Below are 12,411 nucleotides of genomic sequence, written 5' to 3' on the forward strand. Positions count from 1 at the left end.
TTATTTTTAATTATTAATTATTATGACTTATCTATTTTTTTAAACACTAATAGTTATTTCGAAACTATAATTTTTAATTAAAATAATAGTTAAAATCCAGTTACATTTTAATTTATATTTTTTAATTATCAATAATTCCAGTGTAATATTTTTAAAAAAATTTTTTAATACCTATTTATTGAAGAATTATTTTTTAATTATTAATATAATTGAATACTTATTTCTGAAAAGGAGTAAATTAATAATTATTTTTTAAATATTATTAATTAAATAATTATTTTTAAATATTAGTAATTGAATATTTATTTTTCACTCATCAATTGACAATATTATTCAATAATTTTTAACTGATATTTTTACCCGTATGTAAACTTGCCTTTCTTAATTATAAACAATTGAATAATTAATATTTATTCAGTAATTAATTTTCAATAGTTGCTTTACTAAAAGAAATTTGTAGAATAATTTTTTTTTTGTAACAATAAATAATTTAATTAGTCACACTTTATTTTAAACTAATATTTTTTTTATAGTTTTTTATAGTTAAATCAATGTAAGGGAAAATTTTTGAATTATTTTTTATATTTAATTTAAACTTTTTTAAATGCTATTAATATTTAATTAATTGTTATTAATGATTAGGCAAAAAAACATAAGGTTAATTAAAAAATAGAAGAAATTAATAAATTAACAGCAGTAGAAATGAAATAGAAATGAAAGGTAGTAGAAATAAAATAATAGTAAAAATAAAGTAATAGATAAAACAAATAAGTAAATTGTAAAAATACAGTAATAAATAAAATAAATAAAGAAATAAATAAAATTAAAAAAAAGCGAAACTTGAATGACCTAATGGGATAAAAATGGAGATAAAATTAAATGCCGTCGGATAAAAAGTATCGATAACATTTGATAAGAGAAAATAAATGAATGTCTGTGTGTGAAAAAAATTTACAGCTGATTAATTAGATTTAATGGTAATTAGCGTTTGTGTAAATATATGTACGTATATATATATATATTGATTATAAGTTGATGGTGCAAACTAAGATTAATTCCATGCATAAAATCTTGACGTGGAACTTTCTCAGTGTCGAGATCGGTTTGTGGTGATAAAGCTGAATGCAGTCGCCTGAGCTTGCAAGCTGCTAACCGGATTATTCAGTTTCGACGTCCCTAACTAGTAATCGAATCGTCCAGTTCCGATTAAAGTTCATTATCATCCTCGTCGAAACTATATGACAGGGCACTTGAAAATTGCACGCTGATTATTTAAGATGAACCATTTCCAAGGAAATTCACTATATATATATTTATTATTTATTATTATTTACTTCTTATTATTTATTTTAATTTTCATTTATTTATTTATTTATTTATATATACTATTTATGTTTATTTATAATTTATTTAGGTATATTATTTTTAATTCAAATTAAAATCTCGTCAATAAATACATTTTTTACAAATAGCAATCTTTCCCCATACATTTTTTTTAAACGTGTATAGGTAATAATTTTTCGGTATTTAAAAATTTAAATAAATAAAATAAAACAAAATTTATAGCGTATAGGAGGAAAAGGAGATTTTCATTGATTGCAAAATACAGAGTGGACATTTTTTTTTTTTTTTTTTTTTTTAATCGCACTTCTTTTTTTTTTCTTTTTTTTTCTGTTGTTGTTGTTGATGAAAAGTATCTTCGCAAGTCGCTTTGTGTATACATCCATTCACCTTCGAGCGGATAATCCGGATTTGCGAGCGATTGATCCCGCTCAAATGGGCACGAATAACACGACTCTCTGCTTTATCGAGCTTTTCGTTCGGTCGTTTTGACAAAAGTACCACTTCAAATGGACATCCCGTTTTTTTCACAATTTGATCAAAACTGTGACTACAGAATACATTAACAGTATTTAACGGAAAACATGAATTGCCTATGCAGTTATCGGACACATTTATTTTTTATTTGCTTTTATTATTTTTATTATTATTATTATTATTATTATTATTATTATTATTATATTATTCATCTTTATAAAAAATATTTTTAACTTATATTTTATTTATATTTATAATAATATAATAATTATATTATTAAAATTGTAATAATTATTGAATTTAATAATAATATTTATTATTATTGTTTTTTTTGGTCTGCTTTTTTCAAATATTTTTAATAGATCGAAAATTAACCCTATCAATTTTCATATGTGAAAATGAGACCTGGTGAAACATAGTCAGGGTTGGACCACATTTTGAACTTTGTTTATCAAAAAATTAAAATGATAAAACTATATTATCGTTTTTATATTTATCTTCCTTATTCGTTTTATTTAATTTTATTTTACAGAATTTTTTTTTTAATGAATTAAAATACTTTTTAAAATGAAATAAAGACCTCATTTGATCAAAGAAAAAAAATTACCTATCCATCATAAAAATGCAGCGTTTTTCTTAAGAGGGAAAATTTTATTTCCAGTTGCGCTTTGAATTTTTTTTTATCTCCTTTGAAAATAAGATTTTCTTTCCCTTTTTTCTATTATTGTATTTTGATATTAGTCTGACAGGAAAAAAGTAATTTTTCTCCTTTTCTTCATTTTTGCAGAGGTTTCAATTTCGAAATGCACTTCGAAAAAAAAATAATATTAACAATTGAAATTAATAATTTTACTATTAAATTTTATTAAAATTATTGATAGAAAATTAATTTCATTTAAATAATTTTTTTAGCGTTTTTGTAAATGATAAAATTCTTTTGGAAGAATTTTTTAATTTTTTATAAAGTAATGTAGTTTTGATTAATAATTTTAATAGAAAATTTTGAAAATAATTGAAATAAAGAATTTTTGTCAACATTTAAAAATAATCGTGTCTGTTGAGAATTATAATTAAAAATTTAATTATTGAATTTTATTATGTATTGAAAATAATTGAATTCCTGAAAAGAATTTTGCAGAGGTTTCTATTTCGAATAATCTTCTTCGAAAAAAGTAACTAATATTGCTAATAGTAAAGTAACTAATAAAAAAAATTCCAAATAAAATTTTTTGAATTTATCAACAAAGGATTAAATAAAATAAATAATTGCTCGTTTGCTGACAGATGGATAGCCGGTAGAGTAAAAAAATGAAATTGCTCCATTTTTGCTTTATGTGTGTTCTTTATTCGCTCGTGTATGTGTCTATTTTTTTCTTTCTCTCTTTCTTTTTTTTCTTTTTTTTTTTTTGCTTTTTCCTCTCTCGTATGTCTTTCACAAGTTTCTCTCTCCCTCTTCTTCTCTCTATGCTCATCCTTTTATTTCGTATCTCTTTCTTCCTTTCTGTTTTCCTCCTCTTTTGGCCCCCTCTCATTCCCTCAATTCGTTGGTTATTGAATATTCAAAGCTTTCCTCGTGGAAGAAACTTTCGTATCTTGTGTCTGGGTTTGAAAAGGCAAGCTTCTTGCAGTTGGTTTCCTCCGAGATTCGTTTCATGAATCGAGATAGCCAGACATGAGAAACCTTCGCTGTGAAAGAATTCCTCAAACAACTAACACTGTAACTAATGCTAATTTAAAAAAAAAATGAAAAAAAAAATTTTACATACTTTCAAAAATGTTTAATTATTGTTAAGAAAATATTTATTATAATTATATTTATTTATTTATTGAACAAATAACTAACACTGTAACTAATGCTAATTTAAAAGAAAAATGAAAAAAGAAGAAATTTTTACATAATAATAAATAATTTAAATAATTTTAATTGAAAATTTTGCAAAGAATTGAATTAAGTAAAGAATTTTTATCAACATTTTAAAATAATCATGTCTGTTAATAATTATAATTCAAAAATTGATTATTGAATTTTTTTTACAAAAAGTATTGAAAATAATTAAATTTCTCAGATGAATTTTATTGTTTATAAAAATAATTTAATTCTTGCGAAGAATTTTACTATTCAATGCTCCTGAAGTTCTGAACGTTCAAATGAACGAAATTTATTTATTTCTTCTTTGAATTAAAATTTTATTATAATAATATTGTCACTTAGCTTAAAAATATTAATTTTCACTTTCCAAATATTTAATTTATACTTTGAATTTTAATTGTAATCGCAGTAATTGTTGAAAATATTTGTAATGAAAAAATATTTCGTTCATTTGAACGTTCAGAACTTTAGGAATATACTATTCATAAAATAATTGAATTATTTCAAAGGATTTATTAAAATTTTAGAAAATAATTTAATTCTTTTGTTAAATTTTATTAAAAATTTTTTTAAAAATAATTGAATTCTTCCGAAGAAGAAAATAACATAAAATAATAAAATTTATGAAAATAATTGAAATCTTGCGAAGAATTTTATTACAGTTTTTGAAAAAGAGATAGACAATAATAATTAATTCTGTACTTACCTAAGCGAATTTTAAAAATTTTATTTTTTATATTTGAAAATAAATTTTTTTTGACACTTTTTATTAAAAAAATACTAAAAAAATTTTCAGCTGCTGAATAAAAAAGTTAAATTTTACAAAAAATTAGCAAATAATGATAAAATCATTTTTTTATATTATAAGAATATTGCCACTGTAAGTTCATCAAAATTATTTTCATCATTTTAATTCAATTATTATTTTCTAGAATTTTAAATTATTTTTTATAAAAATAATAATTGAATTCCTAAAAAAAAATTTTATTATTTATGAAAATAATCGAATTCCTGTGAAATTTTTATTATTTATGAAAATAATTAAATGTTTGCATAACAATTTTATTAAAATTTTTTTTAAATAACTGAATTCTTTTTGGAAATTTTATTAAAATAGTAAATATTGAAAATCATTGCAATTAGAAAAATGCATTTTATTTTTGAAAATAATTGAAATTAGGACAAGAATTTTTTTTTGACATTTATGAAAATAATTGAACTTTGAAGAAGAATTTTGTTATTTATCAATAAGATAATTGGGATTTTTACCAAAATTTTTTAAAATTTTGAACACAGTTAAATTTTATGAGAAGAATTTGATTTTTGTTTTGAATAATTGAATTTCTGCAATTATTTGTAATTTCTCCAAAATTGATTTTTTGTAGTGTTTTCAATAAAAATTTAAATTAGAAAATTTTTAAATTCTATTATTTTTAAAATCGCTAATTTTATTTAAAAAAAAGATAGTAAGAAGTTAGCCGCACGCTTTTGCGCGCGATTTGTTGCTAGTTTTCAGTTAATTAAAAACAATTGAAAACAAAAAATTGTCTCTATGTTTGTGTGTGTATGTGCGTTATTTACAGACAATAATTTATTCCTTTGACGTGTAATGACTTTTCCAAATTGGTTTGTATATTTCAATACATAGTAGATTAAAATGGTTAGTGGCCATAAAGGAAATTCTAATGGGGAATTGGTACACATACGCGGAAACTGCAAATTGTAACAAGCTGATGTTGGATTTAGAGGAAAATGCGTGTAAGCTTGGCGTAGGGTAATTACACAGTTATAGACCTGGGGGCTAGAGCTTAGAGAAATGTAGACGAAACCGGTAGTTGACTGTGTTAACATAATACAACATCGAGTCGGCGCATTGCTTTGATCTTAGGAATGTAGTCGTAAATTACACCAGTACACAAGCGGGAAGAGACAAACAACACGCATGACTTTCAGTACAGTAAAGTCACAAACTACTCTCTCGCTGTATGTTTATTTTCCTCTGATTTTTATATTTTTTAAATTATTTTTACTCAGTTGGTATTGATAATTATTTATCTCTTGGGAAAATTATTAAGTTTATGATTATTACATTTTTGCTTAATTCTAAAAATAAAATTCTTTTACAGTACATAACTAGTTATAAATACATTAATAGTTTTTTCGTTAAACATATTTTCGATATGGTTCTCGTATTTAATTTGAGAGTTGTATCATAAAGTTTTGTAAATAACATCATTTTGACTGAGTAATAAAATTTTATGGCATTTTGACTGATTAACATTTATGTATATATACTTAAAAGGGGGAAACATTTAAATTAGCAAATTGTGGAAAATTTTCCCCTCTTAAATAAGCAATTTATATAATATATATAATTTTCATTCTCGTTATGTGTATGTATATTTATCATATCTCTAAAATTTTACCTCAAAATATATATTTATCATCATCATCATCAACATTTTCAATGCAAAGCCAAGAGCGTGCTTTTAGATTTTGAAACATTTAAACGTCAGGGAAATTTCTATTTGATAAAACTTGTCGCTTCTATTCATTAACGTTAGCATTTACTGGGTGGAGAGTTAAATCAGTTTTACAATAATTTCGACAAATGTACAGGGAATAACTGTAAGGAAATTTTCCTCCCTCGTTTACATTTAGTTGAGAGCGAGAGAGAAGGAGAGAGAGAGAGAGAGAGAGAAGGAGAAATGGTTGCAGCCTTCGTCACATCCCGGAAACCGCAAGATCGTATCTTCTGTTGGTAGCTTTCTGGTTCGACCTGGTCTCCCTTTTATTTCATAGAAATTAACGGCAACCGCCGAGTAATTGTCGGGCATTAAAGCTCACAGAACGTAATTACGCCGGACAAAGAGTCTCTCTCCCTCCCTCTCTCTCTCTCTCTCTCTCTCTCTCTCTCTCTCTCTCTCTCTCTCTCTCTCTCTCTCTCTCTCTCTCTCTCTCTCTCTCTCTCTCTCTCTCTCTCTCTCTCTCTCTCTCTCTCTCTCTCTCTCTCTCTCTCTCTCTCTTATTTCTGGTCGACGAAATGTTGTGAGGTTCGCGAACGACAAATACGGAAATACGAATTTGTCGTTGCGCCCATTCTTGTACAGGCCTTCGTTATCGGCAACCATTACATGCTGACTACAGGTGGTGGCGATGCTTCCAACCAGAGCAATTTAAAAGTCCATTTGTTTCCGGATAACGTCGGAAATGCGACTATATATATACATGAATGTATATGTATATCAACTCTGTGTAGTTGACCACTCCTGAATAATTACTCAAGAAAATTCTCGACTCTTTTCTCTCTCCCTCTCTCTTATTCATTCACTCTCTTTCTCTCTCATTCATTATGTGAGAGAATCCCCTTTTCTCTCTCTAATTCACTCTCTTTCATTTACTCTCTCTCTCTCTCACACACAGTTTCTTTCTCTCTTTGTCGAGTTATTAAAACAAATATTTTTCTCCCACGTAAATTATTTAGCTTGACGATTAAAAAAGAAAAAGTTTTAAAAGAAGTCATAAGTTTTCTACTTTAGTTGCGGTGTTGTTTCGCATTTTCAAGATAAATTGTAGCAAAAAAAAGTTTTAGGTGGAAATAACAGTTTTTTTTTGGCTGATAAAATTAAGGTAATTAGATTTTTAATTAAGTTAATTATAATGTTGTTTGTTAGTTTTAAGTAGAAAAATTAGTTTATAGTCATAGCGATAATAGAAAAAGGTGGTTTAATTTTAATCTAAGTAGAAAGGGCATATGAATTAGACTTAAATTGAAAAGATGGGTCAATAGTAAGTAGAAAAGGTAGTTCGGTCTGACCCAAGTGGAAAATGTAACTTGGGACCTAAGTTTTAATTTATGTAGAAAATTTTTGTTTTTTAAACAAAATTAGCAATTTTAAAAATAATAGAATTTAAATATTTTTCATAAAAATGAAATATAAATTAAATATTTCAAAATTAAATAAACTTTAAAAGAGTTGCGTTTACAATTTAAAAAAAAATTAACTCAAAACGGTTTCAGTTTAAAATTTTCTAAAATTTCAATTTTGAATTAATTGAATTAGAAATTATAATGAACTTAGATTTTTGAAAAATTTTAATAATTCAAATTCTTCTGAACTTTGTTAAATTTGTCAATAAATATTTAATTAATTATTATAAATAATGGATTTATAGAAGAATTTTAGTTAAAAAGATTTTAAAAAATATTGAATTTTGTCGAATTTACAAATAATTTTCAACATCTACTATTTTAATAAAAGTTCCCAAAAAGAATTGAATTCTTTAAAAAAGATTTTAATAAAATTCTACGCAAACATTTAATTATTTTCATAAATAATAAAGCTCATCACACAATTTCAATTCTTTTCAATACAATTTTTTTCGAATTTCTTAAAAAATGTAATTATTCTTAAATATTTGATTAAAACTCGCCAAACAAATTTAATTATTTAAAAATTTGTTGATAAAATTCGTTATGAGAATTTAATTTTGAGAAACATTCAATTATTCAGCAAATTATTTGAATTTTCTGAGAAGAATAATTGATTTAATAATTAATTTTAGTTAATATTTTCGATAATAATTGAATATTAAAAGCACGTTTCAAAAGGTTTCAAATTAAAATCTTTGAAAATCTGAATTTTTCATACGTTTAACTAACAATTCTGTAGAATTAATTTTTTTGAAAAAATTTAATTGAATTTTTTTGAAATTATTATTTGATAATTTTATTTTCTAATAAATATTTAATTGAAGAAATTCCCAATAATTAAAATCTCAAGTAAAATTGAATTTGCAATAAAATAGATTTAAAAATTCTCAAAGAACTTTTTAGAAAATTATTAAAAATGGTTGATTTAGAGAAGAATTTTAGTTTAAAATTCTAGTAAATTTTTTCTTCATGTTTTATAACAATACTTTTATAAGTTATATAATTTCAGAAAATTTTGAATTTGAAATTTTTGAAAATCCTTTGGAAAAATAATAATAATTATTTAAAAAAGAAGTTATTGCTCTTTTCGAATATTTTTTCAATTAAAGGAATACGAATGGAATACGAAGATTACTATAGTTAATTAATTTATTTCATCGCTTCAAGTCTACCTAGAAATTAAGTATAAATTTGTTACATTTAATTCAATTAGTATTAGGAGTACTTTGTACAAAAGGGCATGTCCCGTTATTTTGAAATAAATAAATAAATAAATAAATAAATGAATTATTTAATTCAAATAATTAAAATAATTTATTATAACAAAATTTGTATATTTTTATCAATTAAAATTCTGTCTTTACTAGACTAAAGTTATTATTAAATAACAAATAACAAAAAACGGATAAATTTCCAAGAAAATTCCGCTTTTATATTCCTTTTAAACATTTTCCAAGTAATAAATAAAACAAGGTAATAATTCAAGAAAAATTGTGTCATATTTAGTAATAAACATTTGTTTTTTTTCTTGCACCTCACATAAAATCAAATGAAAATTTAATGGCTGAATTTGATAGCTTTCTCGAATATTCTTAAAGAATAAATAAACGAGACGGAAATTTTTATTGAAGAAGAAACAGTGAGGTTAAAAAAAACTTGTTGATTGACACAATTTTCACATCAACATTCAATGTATTTAAAATTCAGATTTGTCAGTAACATTCCAATTGATGTGTTGACAATAAAAAGTTAATGCCAATGTTTCATAAAATGAATAATTACATAAATATATTTATTTATGTAATTTAAGGAAAAATTTATTTTTTCCTTGCATTATAATGCAAGGAAAAAATAAATTTTTCCTAGAGATGTTCATTTGTTTCTGCCTTAAATTTATTGTTCCTTCAATGACTAATATTTGGTTAAGTACTTTGAAAGATTTTCTTTTAATTAAAAAAAAAATTCTTTAATTTTCCCTTTGTTATTTTAATAATAAAATAATATTGTCCTTTTTTATTATTTTTTTTTACTAATAATTTTAGTAAAATATCCTTTTTTGTGCTCGTAAAGTAAAAATTCTTTTTCCCAAAAATTTGCCATTTAAATCTGATAATATTTGGTTTGCTTTTTTTATTAGTTGGCTTATTTTGAATTTTCACTGAATTTCGTGTCAGCTGAGCGCGAAAAATACGACAAACTCGACAAAGTTCTTTGGCACATCGTCAGAGTCGAAAAATATTTACATCTTTTGAGGTGGGATGAGGATGAGGAGGAGGACGTACGTGTAAGTCTTTTTTCCAAACCTGCTTCCTCAATATCCCAAGATTTGCTGCACGCCAACACCTTTTCCCATTCCCTAACTCTCGTTTATACATCGACCGTCGTATTTACGTAAATCAGCCGTAAACTCTCTTCGTATTCTTTATTTTTGTTTTACTTTATTTTTTATTTTTTTTGCTAGCGCGCGCGTCTAAAGTTTGCGAGTTGAATAGATTTAAGAAATCAGGCAACTGTCTACATGTCTATGTTGATCGAATAAATGCATAAATTTTGGTAATTTTTTTGAATTACTTTCATTGTGTTTTTATACTGTGAGTTTATGATTTTATTGGTATTGTTGAAAGTTTTATTTTATGTGATCAAATATTTTGTGATTTTTTTAAGAGGAATTTTTTCTTTTTGAAGTCTTTATAATTTTTTTCCACTTGTTGATAAATTATCGATTTCTTCAATTGTTTTGGTAATTTTTTACTTTTTTATTATTATATTGTTATATTATCTTCTTATTATATTTTATTATTTTTGAAATTAATTTTATACTAGCGACATTATTTTTTTATTTGCTTGCTTATTTTAATTACCCAAGAAAAATATTTTGCTAAATTAAAGTATCATTATTGAAAATTCATTTTTGATAATTTTTTGTTATTAATTTTCTATAATTTTGATAAAATTACTGAAACATAATTTTAACGAATTAACTCAGACCGGAAGTTCTTCTTCTCGAAGTTTCTGTAATTAATAGTAGAAGTGGATTTTAGTCAGACTGCAAGTTTTTATTCTTGTGATTTTTAAAATCAGTAGTAAAAACAAACTTTAGTCGGCCTGAAAGGTGTTATTTTCGAAACCGGAATCACAGTAGTAAAAGTGAGTTTTAGTCAGACCGACAGTTATTATTTTCAATATTTCTGCAAATAGTAGTAAAAGTGAATTTTAGTCAGACTGAAAGTGGTTATATTTGTAATTTTTGAAATTAGTGGTAAAAGTTAATTGTAGTCAGACCGATAGTTATTATTTTAAAAACTTCTGCAAATAGTAGTAAAAGTGAATTTAAGTCAGACTGCTGGTTATTATTCTTGTTATTTTTGAAATCAGTAGTAAAAGCGAATTTTAGTCACCCTGAAATTTTTTATTTTTGAAATTTTTGGAATCAGTAGTAAAAGTGAATTTTATTCAGACGAAAAGTTATTACTTTCATAATTTTTTAAACAGTAGTAAATTTCTTTTTCTGACAGACAAATATTTTAAACCTTTTTTTAGTATCAGTAGTTAAAGCTGATTTTTGTCAGACAAAAGAGTTTTTGATCTTTTATTTTAATCTCAATGTTATTATTAACTATAGTTAATAATAAATTTCCCTGAGACAGAATGTTTTTAACTGTTATCAATTTTTACCAAAAGTATTTAAAATAAGTTTTAGTCCGTTATTTTCGGATCTTTTTATTTTTATAATTCCAGTAGAAAAAGTAATTTACAGACAGACATTTTTAAATTTTTTGTAATTTTTTGTTAGACGAAAATTTGTTGCCTTTTGTTTTCAAAAACAGTAGTATTTTCAATGAAATTTGGAAAATAGGTTTTAGTCAAACTAAAACTAATTTTTCGATAAGTTTTTAATTACAATTCTGGTATCAGTAGTAAAAATAATTTTTACTAATTTATCTTTTTGTTACTTTTGCTGTCAGTAGTAAAAGCAAATTCCAGTCAGACTTTTTTCAACTTTGGTAAATTTCGCTTTCTTGTAAAGGAAAATTTTTTAATTGCAGTAGTAAAAGCAAATTTTAGTCCGACATTTATTGTTGTATTTCTTTGCATTCAGTAGTAAAAATAGATTTTGGTCAGACAGTTGTGATGAAACTATTCAAAAATGATTAAATTATTAATTACTATTCTTATTAGTTAATTGTCATTAGTTTTCGCTAATTACATCTACATGTGACATGGGCGCGAGTTTCGAGAGGAATTTCCGATGAGAAATTTCTCCCTTTCCCCCCTTTTTTTTCTCTCTCTCTCTCTTCCTCTCACTTCCTCCTTCTGGAAAAAGAAGGTTTACGTGTTCACTTGACTTGGCGATAAATTTGAAAATATCCCTCAAGAAGGAAGAATTTTTCGATCTTTTTCTGATGAAAAGAAGTGGTGTGAGAGGGGTTCCCAGGCACGATGTAACTGGCCACGAAGAATCTTGATGAGAGTGCAAGCCCTCGGAGCACGAATTTTAATGGTCCCGACACTTGGCTAGGTTTTGCTTCGTCAACTGACTCGTTGTTACAGCAGTCCTTTAAAAAAAAAGAAGAAGAAAGTAGAAGAAGAAGAAGAAGAAAGTCGATAAAAAAAATCCCCTTTCTTACCCCCTCTACTCCTAAGATTAGTTACAGTCATTTTCTGACATTTCTTCTTTTTTTTCCTTGCTGACAATTCGAATTGTCATCGTAAGAAAATGTCTATTTGTCTTCGTGTATAATTTAATTATAAAGGGAATAATTTTTCATTTTATTTATTTTATGAATAA

This window comes from Leptopilina heterotoma, unplaced genomic scaffold, assembly GCF_015476425.1.
Source record: "Leptopilina heterotoma isolate Lh14 unplaced genomic scaffold, ASM1547642v1 Lhet_80, whole genome shotgun sequence".
Classification (NCBI taxonomy): Eukaryota; Metazoa; Arthropoda; class Insecta; order Hymenoptera; family Figitidae; genus Leptopilina; species Leptopilina heterotoma.